Below are 14,928 nucleotides of genomic sequence, written 5' to 3'. Positions count from 1 at the left end.
TCCACTCGTTCATGGTGGTAGTTTTAAGCTTTTTAATATAGTTCTTAAGCCATCTTTGTCAGGAGCTCTGCTGAGCTGGGACAGAGGTCTGAGCTGCCAAGTGTCAGAATAACAACAAGACAAAAATGAAAGAGGCCTTTAATCAGTTACTGTGATGGCAAAAGCAAGAGTTTCAAACTGGAGAGAAGCCCAACTCCCTCTATTCCACTTTTCCCCATGGAAAGGCACATGGGTTGAAGAGCAAGTGGATCAACAAAGAAGTAGGAGTCATCTCAATATTGAGGGCCCCCCCCAAAAACAATATGCTCTGGCAGTTTTATGGAGTCTAGGGTCAAAGGAGGAGGGCAAGGCAAAGGGCTAGGAGTGAAGAAGCACTGGGTACTGAGTTAGAGTGGGGAAACCTCAGCAGAAGACCTCTGCCCAAGGTCCTGGGAATGAAGGCACAGGGGCTAGGAAGGCAGATAGGAAAAGAGCATGACTGGCCAAAGGGGCCTGAATCCTTGACTGCAGCTTCAGACGGCCATGCACTAAGTGATGTTGGGAAGGCAGCTTTCTCTCACATGGCTAGCCAAAGGTTCAGCCTTTGTAATGGCCTATTATTGAGACTGAAAGATCACACATAGTTTTTCAACCAGGGGCCAAATACCTCAGTGACTTTTCTAGTTCCTAAAACATATACCCTGAGTATTTAGGAGATCACTTCACTCTACATGTCTATAACTTTTATGTCCCCAAGTACTGTACAATTCTGTTAACTTGGTTCTGCTCTTAACCATGAGATATCTGCTTGCTGGTAGGGCCCTCATATTTGCAGTCCAGCTCTCAGCAAGGACAGGGGGGAATAATCACACATATTTATTAGACCCGACCTTTCCATTTCCTATTCCAATAATAAATACCCTGATCTGTAGGTTCTAGCTGCTCCAGCTGCTGTGAATTCCAATATCTGCCTCATCAGCTCAATGAGGATGTCCTGACCTTGGGTTCTATCTCTTATGCTCCCTAAGCAGGTGTCTGAAAATTATTCCAAGGCAGAGAGCCAGAGTAAAGATGAGGCTCACTTTGTGTGTTTTTCTTTGCTCGGGGATTGCAGGACTTTGTCTATTGTCCAACACCTGAAAATAGTTGCTGTGTGCATGCTGTCTAGTGTTAAGATTCTGTGCAGCAAGATGAGAAACACAGTACCAGCAATTCATCACTGTCTTGTAATAAGTCTTTTATGCCATGATTATATTTTTGCACTGAAATTTACCTTTTATTTTGTTAAAATCTGTGATCTGAAGAACACAGAAACAAACAGCATTATTGCCATAGACAAATTCTTGCCAGTTTTGTTGTAAATTTCCTGAGAAATACAACAAAATATCAATTATTTACTCCAATCAGGCATAAATATCTAATGCAAAACTTAAAAGGTAACCACTAACCCTGCAAGTGGTAAAATACAATACTGGTAAATTTGTTCTAGAAAAATCAAACAGGTAAATGACCTGAACATGAAATAAAATGAATACATGAAAAATAACATGCTAGATAACATACTTATAGTTGACAATTCAAAATGGAAATCTTTTTAAAAACTAAATAAGGAATTTAAGTGCTTAATGGAATTCTTTCAGAAAATTGGTTTCTCTCTCAAAGCTTATCAATAGCTATGCAATTAAAGTATATTCATAATCATAGAAAAAAGACATTTTTAGAAAATTGTGGTGTCATATTTCCAATATAAATGGTTAAGTGAAAAACAAAAGAGAAATCCATTTAACTAACATAAAAATAATCTGTTTGGAAAATGTAATAGCTTTTACCTGAACTTTCTTGCAAATTGCCTTTTGATAGTACTTATTTTCAAATTATATAATTGTCTTTATATGTGGATTCATTTTTTTCTGTTTGGCTTTTGAAATGCATAATTTCCTAGCAAGTACTGCATCTATTTTTGTTACTTACTGGCACACAAGTTAGGTGTGAATAGATCTTATGATTTTAAAATGTCTCTATATTTGCGGTCATGCCTAACTTATTTTTTATACCATATAATTATTTACATATGTTCTCTTTTTCTTTGGTTAGCCTTTCCTCAGTTTAGCTGTGATAATGATTTTTACATTTATTTATCTATTTCAAACTTTTTTAGATTACTAATGTGTTAATTTATGTTTCATAATTATTTATTTTCTGTTGCTTTTTTGTATAATTCATTTTCTTTTTTTTACATCTAAGTGATTATCATAGTTTCATCTGTATTGCAAATTTTAAAAACTTTGCACACATCATCTTTCATTGTCATTCTTGGTGTTTTTTCCTTGAATTATACATGGTTGAAATATATGTGATCCCTGATTTATTTGTGTCCTCGTTTACTTGATTTTGGACAGACACTACTTTAACAATTATCTGTGATTTTTAAATTTTACTTTTACTGTAAGATACATTTGAATTTGTTTCTAACTGTGCTTATATATATAGCACATACATTTTGTCTCTGCTTCCCTTTCATCTTGTATCTTTTATAAAATTTAGTTTTAACTTTAGATAGTTTTTCTATGTCCAATTTTGAATACTTTGTTTTCTCCATCATTATGATATAATAAGAATTCCAGGTATTTTACTGCAAGTAGCACTTTTAAACGTTTAGATGTATTCATTAAGCCTATATTTTGTCATTCTGTCATTTTTAAGGCAGAATTAACAACTGTAAGATCTCAGATAATTTAAGGTGTGTAACCAAACAGTTTTACTTCAAATCTTCCAAATCTTCTTTTCCCAAGTACTTGTGAACCATTGAATATACAACCAGGAGTGCCAGATTGAGATTATTCTTACTATGTTAAATAGTCTCTTCATGTAGTATCTCTTTTAATTTTTACTTGTGCCTCATGATTGAAAACTGATATTAAAACATTTATTTTGAAGATGCCTTTTCAACTGCAGCACTATTGATATTTGGGGCCAGATGATTTTTTTTTGTGGAGAGCTGTCCTGGACAGTATAGGATATTTAGCAAACTACAATTAGTTGTAGCAATCAAATATGTCTGCCAAATGTCTTCTGGGGATAGGTAATATCACCCCAGTTGAAAACTATAGATTGAGATTTAATTTTTATTTTAGTTAATTTTAGTTCTCAAGTGCTTTTGTGTTTATCATTTCTATTTTCTAAAATCCATGTTTTAAGTAATTTCAATATTTTCCAGAGGTAGCTTGTTGGATGTATGCCCTGCTCTTTGTTTATCTAACAATTTTTTTGGTTATATTTATACATGAAAGTTAATTTGTCTGGGTTTGCAATCTAAGGAATTACTTTTTTTCCTTTCAAAATATGTATATGTCGTGACTTTTTGTTCATGCATAAGAAAGTAAGACTGCTTGGTGTCTGTTTGTAAGTAAACTTTTTCTAAATTCTTTATGTGTGTGTGTGTCCAGAATTGTTACCCAAATAGGTATATTCTGGATCTGTTTTCATTAGATTTTTCCTTGATTGTTTTTTTTTTGAAGTTAGCTGATTTACAATATTATATTAGTTTCAGGTATAAAACATAGTGATTCAATATTTTTACAGAATACACTCCATTTAAAGTTATTATAGGGGTGAAATCAAGATAGTGGACTAGGAGGAGGTGGAATTTGTGTCTCCGTGCAACTAGGGCACCTACCTGACACCCATGGGGGACCACAGACACCTAAGGGGATGGAAGGAACCCCCAGCAACCTGATAGGACGTGGGGCATGGGGGGAGTGAAGTGGGAGGAGAAGTGGAGGTGGGATGGGACTGGCAACACTGAGAGGCGGCTGGGAGAGGGGAAGGGATCCCCTGCCCAAAGGGGAAAATTAGGGAACCACTGGGAGGGAAGAGGATGAAAAGGGAGCGTGACCAGGTTTCCCCTGCCCACTTGGGCCCCGAGGAACCTGCTGAGATCCCGAGCCTGATCCTCTGCCACCCCTTCCAGCTGCGTGGGTCCTGAGGGAGTGGGAGGGAGTGAAGGGAGCAAAAGTAAAGGTCAGACCTCCAGGACTGGCACCTGAGGGGTGGCTGGGGGAGGGGAGGAGTTCCTACATCATTCAGAGTAATGATAGTAAAGATGATTCAAAATCTCGGAAAGAGAATGGAGCATATACAAAAAACATTTAACGAGCATCTAGAAGAAAAAAAAGAGCAAACAAACAGTGATGAACAACACAATAAGTGAAATTAAAAATACTCTGGAATGAATCAGTAGCAGAATAACTGAAGCAGAAAATGGATAAATGAGCTGGAAGATAAAATCGTGGACGTAACTGCCAGGGAGCAGAATAAAGGCGAAAAGAATGAAAAGAATTTCAGACAGTCCCAGAGACCTCTGGGACAACATTAAATGCACCAACATTCGAATCATAGGGGTCCAAGAAGAAGAAGAGAAAAAGAAAGGGTCTGAGAAAATATTTGAAGAGATTATAGTCAAAAACTTCCCCCACATGGGAAAGGAAATAGTCAATCAATTCCAGGAAGCACAGAGTCCCACACAGGATAAACCCAAAGAGAAACATGCCAAGACACATATTAATCAAACTATCAGAAGTTAGAACAAAGAAAAAATATTAAAAGCTGCAAGGGAAAAGCAACAACATACAAGGGAATCCCCATAAGGTTAACAGCTGATCTTTCAGCAGAAACTCTGCAAGCCAGAAGGGAGTGGAAGGACATATTGAAAGTGATGAAAGGGAAAACCCTACAACCAAGATTACTCTACCCAGCAAGGATCTCATTCAGATTCGATGGAGAAACCAAAAGTTTCACAGACAAGCAAAGGCTATGAGAATTCAGCACCACCAAACCAGCTTTATAACAAATGCTAAAGGAACTTCTCTAAGTGGGAAACACAAGAGAAGAAAAAGACCCAGAAAATCAAATGGAAATCAATTAAGAAAATGGTAATAGGAACATACATTTCGATAATCACCTTGAATATAAATGGATTAAATGCTCCAACCAAAAGACACGGACTGGCTGAATGGATACAAAAACAAAACCCTTATATATGAAGCCTACAAGAAACCCACTTCAGATCTAAGGACACATACAGACTGAAAGTGACGGGATGGGAAAAGACATTCCATGCAAATGGAAATCACAAGAAAGCTGGTGTAGCAATTCTCATATCAGATAAAATAGACTTTAAAATATAGACTTTTACAAGAGATAGGGAAGGCCACTACATAATTATCAAGGGATCAATCCAAGAAGAAAACATAACAATTATAAATATTTATGCACCCAACATAGGAACACCTCAATACATAAGGCAAATTCTAACAGCCATAAAAGGAGAAATAGACAGTAACACAATAATAGTGGGGGACTTTAACACCCCAGTTACACCAATAGATGGATCATCCAGACAGAAAATAAATATGGAAACACAGGCTTTAAATGACACAATAGACTAAATAGACTTAATTGATATTTTTAGGACATTCCACCTGAAAGTGAAAGAATATACATTCTTCTCAAGTACACACGGAACGTTCTCCAAAATAGATCACATTTTAGGTCACAAATCAAACCTTGGATTATTTAAGAAAATTGAAATCATATCAGGCATCTTTTCTGACCACAACGCTATGAGATTAGAAATCTCATAGGGGAAAAAAACAGTAAAAAACCACAAATACATGGAGGTTAAACAGTGCACTGCCAAATGACCAAGAGATCACTTAAGAAATCAAAGAGGAAATTTAAAAATACCTAGAAACAAATGACAACAAAAACACAATGATCCGAAACCTATGGGACACAGCAAAGCAGTTCTAAGAGGGAAGTTCATAGCTATTCAAGCTCACCTCAAGAAACAAGAAAAATCTCAAATAAACAATCTAAACTTACACCTAAAGCAACTAGAAAAAGAACAAAGAAAACCCAAAATTAATAGAAGGAAAGAAATCATAAAGATAAGAGCAGAAATAAATGAAATAGAAACAAAGAAAAAAATAGCAAAGAGCAATAAAACCTGGTTCTTTGAGAAGATAAACAAAATTGATAAACCATTAGCTAGATTCATCAAGAAAAAGAGAGAGAGTACTCAAATCAATAAAACTAGAAATGAAAAAGGAGAAGTTACAACAGACACCGCAGAAATACAAAGCATCCTAAGAGACTACTACAGGCAACTCTATGCCAATAAAATGGACAACCTGAAGGAAATGGACAAATTCTTGGAAAAGTACAACCTTCCAAGATCTATCCAGGAAGAATTAGAAAATATAAACAGACCCATCACAGGTAATGAAATTGAAACTGTAATTAAAAATCTTCCAACAAACAATAGTCCACAACCAGATGGCTTCACAGGCGAATTGGATCAAACATTTAGAGAAGAGTTAACACCTGTCCTTCTCAAACTCTTCCAAAAAATTGCAGAGGGAGGAAAAAACTCATTCTACGAGGCCACCATCACCCTGATACCAAAACTAAAGAGGTCACAAAAAAAGAAAATTATAGACCAGTATCACTGATGAAAAAATCAGGATGCAAAATCCTCAACAAAATACTAGCAAACAGAATCCAGCAGCACATTAAAAGGATCATACACCATGATCAAGTGAGATTTATCCCAGGGATGCGAGGATTCTTCAATATATGCAAAACAATCAATGTGATACACCATATTAACAAATTAAAGAATAAAAACCATATGACCACCTCAACAGCTGCAGAAAAAACTTTTGATAAAATTCAACACCCATTTATGATAAAAGCTCTCCAGAGAGTGGGCATAGAGGGTACCTACCTCAAGATAGTGAAGGCCGTGTACAACAAACCCATAGCAAACATTACTCTCAGTGGTGAAAAACTCAAAGTATTTCCTCTAAGATCAGGAAAAAGACAAGGATGTCCACTCTTGCCACTCTTATTCAACATAGTATTGGAAGTCCTAGCCACAGCAGTCAGAGAAGAAAAAGAAATATAAGGAAACCAAATGGAAAAGAAGAAGTAAAACTGTCACTGTTTGCCAATGACATGATACTATACATAGAAAATCCTAAGGATGCCACTAGGAAACTACTAAAACTAATCAATGAATTTGGTAAGGTTGCAGGATACGAAATTAATGCACAGAAATCTCTTGAATTCCTATGCACTAACAACAAAACGTCAGAAAGAGAAATTAAGGAAACAATCCCACTTACCATTGCAAGAAAAAGAATAAAATACCTAGGAATAAACCTACCTAAGGAGGCAAAAGACCTATATGCAGAAAACTATAAGACACTGATGAAAGAAATCAAAGATAACATAAACAGATGGAGAGCTATACCATGCTCCTGGATTGGAAGAATCAATATTGTGAAAATGACTCTACCACCCAAGGCAATCTACAGGTTCAATGCAATCCCTTTCAAATTACCCACGGCACTTTTCACAGAACTAGAACAAATAATTTCACAATTTGTATGGAAAGACCCTGAATAACCAAAGCAATCTTGAGAAAGAAAAACAGCTGGAAAAATCATGCTCCATGGCTTCAGACTATACTACAAAGCTACAGTAATCAAGACAGTATGGTACTGGCACAAAAACAGAAATATAGATCAATGGAACAAGGTAGAAAGCCCAGAGATAAACCCATGCACATATGGTCACCTTATCTTTGACAAAGGAGGGAAGAGTATACAATGCAGAAAAGGCAACCTCTTCAACAAGTGGTGCTGGGAAAAATGGACAGCTACATGTAAAAGAATGAAATTAGAACACTTCCTAACACCATACACAAAAATAAAATCAAAATGGATTAAAGACCTAAATGTAAAGCCAGACACTACAAAACCTTTAGAGGAAAACATAGGCAGAACACTCTATGACATAAGTCACAGCAAGATCCTTTTTGACTCACCTACTAGATTAAGGGAAATAAAAACAAAAATAAACAAATGAGACCTAATGCAACTTAAAAACTTTTGTACACCAAAGGAAAGCATAAACAAAACAAAAAGACAACCTTCAGAATGGGAGAAAATATTTGTAAATGAAGCAACTGACAAAGGATTAATCTCCAAAATATGCAAGCAGCTCATGCAGCTCAGTATCACAAAAACAAACAAGTCCAAAAATGGGCGGAAGACCTAAATAGACATTTCTCTAAAGAAGACATACAGATGGCTAACAAATGCATGAAAAGGTGCTCAACATCTTTAATCATTAGAGAAATGCAAATCAAAACCACAATGATGTATCACCTCACACCAGTCAGAATGGCCATCAACAAAAAATCTACAAACCATAAATGCTGGAGAGGGTATGTAGAAAAGGGAACCCTCTTGCACTGTTGGTGGGAATGTAAATTGACATAGCCACTATGGAGAACTGTCCTTAAAACTAAAAATAGTACTACCATATGACCCAGCAATCCCACTACTGGACATATACCCTGAGAAAACCATAATTCAAAAAGAGTCATGTAGCACAATGTTCATTGCAGCTCTATTTACAATAGCCAGGACATGGAAGCAACCTAAATGTCCACGAACAGATGATTGGATAAAGAAGATGATGTGGCCCATATATACAATGAAATATTACTCAGCCATAAAAAGGAACGAAGCAGTTATTTGTAGTGAGGTGGATGGACTTAGAGTCTGTCATACAGAGTGACGTAAGTCAGAAAGAGAAAAACAAATACCGTATGCTAATGCATATATATGGAATTTTAAAAAGCAGTACTGATGAACCTAGTGGCAGGACAGGAATAAAGACACAGACATAGAGAACAGACTTAAGGACATGGGGGGAAAGGGGAAGCTGGGATGAAGTGAGAGAGTAGCACTGACATATATACACTACCAAATGTAAAATAGATAGCTAGTTGGAAGCAGCCACATAGCACAGGGAGATCAGCTTGGTGCTTTTTGATGACCTAGAGGGATAAGATAGGGAGGGTGGGAGGGATGCTCAAGAGGGAGGAGATATAGGGATATATGTATACATATAGCTGATTCACTCTGTTGTACAGCAGAAACTGATACAACATCGTAAAACACTTATAATCCAATAAAGATGTGAAAGAAAAAGTTTTAAAATATTGGTTATATTCCCTGTGCTGTACTTTATTTCCTTGTAGTTTATTTTATACATAGTATTTTGTGCCTCTTAAACCACTACCCCATGTTTCCCCTCCCCGCTTCCCTCTCCCCACTGGTAACCATTAGCTTCCTCTGTATATCTGTGTGTCTATTTCTGTTTTGTTATATTCATTTGTTTGTTTTATTTCTGAGTTCTCTATTCTTTTCCATCATTCTATATGTCTGATTTTATTCCAGTACCATACTATTTTGATTACTGTAACTTTGTAGTACAGTCTGAAGTCAGGGAGTATGATACCTCCAGCTTTGTTCTTTTTTCTCAAGATTGCTTTGGCTATTTGAGATCTTTTGTGTTTCCATATAAATTTTAGGATTATTTGTTCTAGTTCTGGGAATATGTCAAGGGTATTTTGATAGAGATTGCATTGAATCTGTACATTGATTGGTTAGCATGGATATTTTAACATTAATTCTACCAACCCATGAACACAGGATATCTTTCTATTTTGTTATATCATCTTTAATTTTCTTTATCAGTGTTTCAAAGTTTTCAGAGTATAGATCTTGTGTCTCCTTGGTTAAGTTTATTCTTAGGTATTTTCTTCTTTTTAATGTGATTTTAGAGGGGATTGTTTCTTAATTTTTCTTTCTTTTATAGTTCGTTATTAATGTATTGAAAAGCAAAATATTTCTGTATATGTTTGCATTTATTTAGCTTGGTGCTGAAATTTAAAACAATGAGTAATAACAAGAAGAGTAATCACAATAACTTGCTATTTATTGAATTCAGATATACTATGTGTGTTAAAAGCATAATCTTATTTAATCCCCACAACAGTCTCAAATTTCAGAAGACAAAAATACTTCAGGAAATTAAAAAGTAAGAATGAACATAACAAGTTTTCAAAGATGTGGACCAGTACTTTTATCTACTACTAACAGAGATGAAAAATGGTAGATTTTTTTTAGAAAACAGGCTGGTAGTTTCCTTAAAATTTAAAACATATAGCTATGATATGTTCCAATCATTCAACACATAGGTATTTATAATGCGAAAAGAAGACACAAAGATTTATACAAATATTCATAGCAGCTTTTTAATAGCTCCTAACTGGGAATCACACTAATGTCCATTAATAATTGAATAGATTAATAGATCTTGGTATATTGATACAATGGAATATTTCTCAGCAATAAAAAGAAACACATTATTTGTGAATTCAACTATATGAATCTCAAAATATTTATGCTGAATGAAAGAAATCAGGAAAAAATAAAGTGCATAGTGCATTATTCTATTTATATAAAATTCTAGGAAATTACAATTGATCTATAGGGACGGAAAGCAGACCAGTGGTTACCTGGAGATATGATAGGGGTGATATATAACAAAGGGGCATAAGAACATGTATGATTAGACTCATTCATTATCTAGATTATGGTGATTATTTCATAAGTGTACAAATAAGTCAAAATTCACCAAATTATATGCTGTAACTATTTGATTTTTTTTCAAATATATCTCAATAAACTTAAAAAAAATAGTGCCACAGAGAGAATAGGTAGCTTAGATAGGATTAGTTTTCCTTATTTAGTTTTAATTAGTTTTTCTTTAGTTTTAATTAGTTTTTAGTCTTAATTAGTTTTTCTTTCATTCTTATTTACATTCAATGAAATTCACTCAATTTAAGTAAACTTTGAATGTGTATAATTGTTTACAGCTGTATAACCACAATAGAACCTTTTCCTCATCATGAAGTTTCTTACTTCCTTATTGCACCCACCCATGGCCCCAGAAATTCTCTGAATCTGCCTACAGTCATTATAATTTTTCTTTTTTTCATTAGAACTACATATATTTAGAATCATACAGTATGTAATTTTTGTATTTGGCTCTTCACTTGGCACAGTTATGAAATTCATCCATGTTATTACATGTATTAATATTCTATTTCCTTTAATTTCTGAGTATTATTTCATAGTATGACTATCCTAGAATTTCTTATCCATTTACCACTTATGGGTTTGTATGCTTGCATCCAGATTTTGGATATTATGTGTCATCTTTCTGTAGACATATGTTATTTTGGGGGTAAATAACTAGGAGTGGAATTGCTCAATCATATGATAAGCACATATTCACCTTTATAAGATTTGCCATACTGCTTTCCAAAGTGGTTGGACGACCTTGCATTTGCATCACTAATCTACAAAATTTCCAGTTGGTTCACATGCTCACTCGCAGTTCGTATGTTAGTCTTAAACTGTTCTAGTGGGTGTGTACTGGTATCTCGTTGGTTTAATTTGCATTTTTCTCATGAATATTGATGTTGAGCATATTTCATGTGCTTATTGGATATATATACATATAAATATATGTGTATATATATATATATATATATAATTTAGAAATATATGTTCAAATAATTTGACCATTATTTTTTCTTGGATGGTTTATCTTCTTATTATTGAGTTATAAGACTTTTGTATATATTCTGTATATAAGCTCTTTTACAGATAGGTTTTCAAAACATTTCTCCAAGTACACTTGCCTTCTTGTTATCTTAATAATGTCTTTCAATGTGTAAATTATTTTACTTTGTTGAATTCCCTTTTATAATTTTTTCTTTTGTAAACTGTATTTATTTTGCTATCTTTGAATAGCAAAGATAGCCTAACTTTGGGCTAACAAAGATAGGCTAACAAAGATAGCCTAATAGCCTAACTCAGTATCACAAAAATTTTCTCCTATATTCTTCAAAAATAGGATCTTCTTTATTGCTTATTAATTTAGATAAATGATCAAAACTGGGGTCTATTGTAGTGTGGGGACTTCATGCTACCTCTCTGTAAATCCAATTCTTTCTAGTAAAATGTGTGTATGGGGAGTCTACTTAATTTGCCCAGCCAGTACAACAGTGTTTATTCTATGAATACAGAAGAATATTGGTCAAGAATAGAGCCATGGGACTACAGTCCCAACTCTAGAATCCAGGACTCAGGCTGCTCTGACCCTGATGTGAGCACAGTATGAGAGTAAGATTTGAAAGGATGACAGCTCCAACTGCAGGCAGGCCAATACAAGACAGAGACTTAAAACTCAAAGGGTCAGAACCATGCCTGAGTAGCTTCTTCCTACCTGGATTAAAAATAAACATAGATGTCAGTCCTCCTTTAAGGGTGAATAATGGATGGAGGAAAAGAGGAAGTCTTGCCCCCAATTAGTTCTCTAAGAGGGAAGCCTATCTGTTTACCAGCCCTTATTTTATTGGCTTACAGGAGAAAGAGGGAAGGAGTTCCTTACAGCATATATTGTTCAATTTTACTGTGTGTGTAATTATTTTTATTTCTTTTTAAAAATGTATTATTTGGAGAGCCTGGTGGTATTAGCTAGAGTACTGATGCATGACTTAGTTTTTCAGACCTAACCAATTCATTTAGGATATTAAGGCAACAGTGTTCTCTCTTCAATTTGCTTATTGTCTAAGCCAAGGGAAGCCTCAGCCAATTATACCATGTACAGGACATGAGCGCCCGGCAATTTCTACTGATACTAGCACTAGCAGCATATATGTATGTGTCTTACAAGTGCCTACAACTCTTAACCATTTTATTTTTAGTTCTTCTGGGACTAATATTTATTAGCATACATTTCACCAAAATGGCAAAGTCAGAAAGAAAATCTAAGATATTTTGTGGTGGTTGTTGTTTTTAAAGTTATTTTGTTTAGTTAAGTGGAAATTTTTTTGGAGGAGTGCTTTTAGGTATGTTTTTGTAATCTGTATAATTTATTTATTTTTATTAAAGTATAGTCGATTCACAATGTTATGTTAGTTTCTGCTGTACAGTAAAGTGATTCAGTTATATATACATATTTTTTCATACACTCTTCCATTATGTTTGTTACAGGATATTGAATATAGTTCTCTGTGCTATACAGTAAGACCTTATTATTTATCTATTTTATATATAGTAGTGTGTATCTGATATTCCCATCCTCCTAATTTATCCCTCCCCCACCCACTTCTCCCTTTGGTAACTAAGTTTCTTTTCTATGTCTGTGTGTCTGTTTCTGTTTCAAAGGTAAGTTCATTTGTATTGTATTTTAGATCCCACATATAAGTGACATCATATGGTACTTGTCTTTTTATTTCTGAGTTACTTCACTTAGTATGATAATCTCTAAGTCCATACATGTTGCTGCAAATGGCATTATTTCCTTCTTTTCTATGGCTGACTAGCATTCTATTGTATATAAACCACATCTTATTTATCCATTCATCTGCTAATGGACATTTAGGTTGCTTCCATGTTTTGGTTATTGTAAATAGTGCTTCTATTGGTGCTAGTGCTAGGGTGCCTATATCTTTTCAAATTAGAGCTTTATCTGGATACATGTCCAGGAGTGGGATTGCTGGATCATATGGCAACTCTATTTTTAGTTTTTTAAGGAAACTGCATGCTGTTTTGCATAGTGGCTGCAACAATTTACATTCCTGCCAACAGTGTAGGAGGGTTCCCTTTTCTCCACACCCTCTCCAGCATTTGTTATTTTTAGACATTTTAATCATTACCATTCTGAACAGTGTGAGGTGGTACCACATTGTAGAACTACTAGAATGGATAAAAGAATTCAGCAAGGTAGTAGGGTATAAGATTAACATAAATAAATCTGTTGCATTTCTTTATATTAATAATGAAATATCAGAAAGGGAAGTAAAAAAAATCCCTTTTAAAATCTCATCAATAAAAAATACTTAGGAATAAACCTGACCAAGGAGGTGAAAGATTTATATACTGAGAACTATGAAACATTGATAAAGTAAATTTTAAATGATTCAAAGAAATAGAAAGATATCCCACACTCTTGGATTAGATGAATTAATATTGTTAAAATGGCCATATTACCCAAAACGATCTACAGATTCAGTGTGATCCCTATCAAATTATCCATGACATTTTTCACAGAACTAGATCAAATAATCCTAAAATGTATACAGAAGCATAAAAGACCCAGAACTGCCAAAGAAATCCTGAGGAAAAAGAACAAAGCTGAAGACATAACCTTCCCAGACTTCAGACAATACTGCAAGGCTCAAGTAATCAAAACAGCATGGTATTGACACAAAATCAGACATATGGGTCAATGGAACAGAATAGAAAGTCCAGAAATAAACACATACCTACAGTCAATTAATCTTTGACAAAGGAGGTAAGAATATACATGAAAAGAGTCTCTTCATCAAGTGGTGCTGGGAAAGCTGGACAGCTGCATGTAAATCATTGAAATTAGAACACACCTTCACATCCTACACAAAAATAAACTCAAAATGGCTTAAAGACTTAAATATAAGACATAACACGATGAAATGCCTAGAAGTGAACATAGGCAAAACATTCTCTGACAGAAATCTTACCAGTGTGTTCTTAGATTAGACTCCCCAGGCAATAGAAAATAAAAGCAAAAATAAATAAATTGGACCTAATCAAACATAAGCTTTTGCACAATAAGGGAAACCATAAACAAAACGAAAAGACAACCTACAGTATGGGAGAAAATATTTGAGAACAATGTGACAAACAAAGGCTTATTTTTCAAAATAAACAGTTCACACAGCTCAATTGCAACAACAACAACAAAAATCCCAACCCAATCAGAAAAACAGGCAGAACACCAAAATAGACATTTCTCCAAAGAAGACATCCAGATGACCAATAGGCACATGAAAAGATGCTAAACATTGCTAATTATTAGAGAAATGTAGTGTCTGTCTTTTAAGATTATACTGTTGGTATTGGATTATCAAATTTGAGAGAGAATTCTGAGAGAGAATTCAGTGCATAACCATGGTAGTTGAAATCATGAAAGAGT

Source organism: Orcinus orca, chromosome 1, assembly GCF_937001465.1.
Source record: "Orcinus orca chromosome 1, mOrcOrc1.1, whole genome shotgun sequence".
NCBI classification, from domain to species: domain Eukaryota; kingdom Metazoa; phylum Chordata; class Mammalia; order Artiodactyla; family Delphinidae; genus Orcinus; species Orcinus orca.
The sequence above is the reverse complement of the archived record's forward strand: the minus strand, read 5'-3'. Positions refer to the sequence as shown.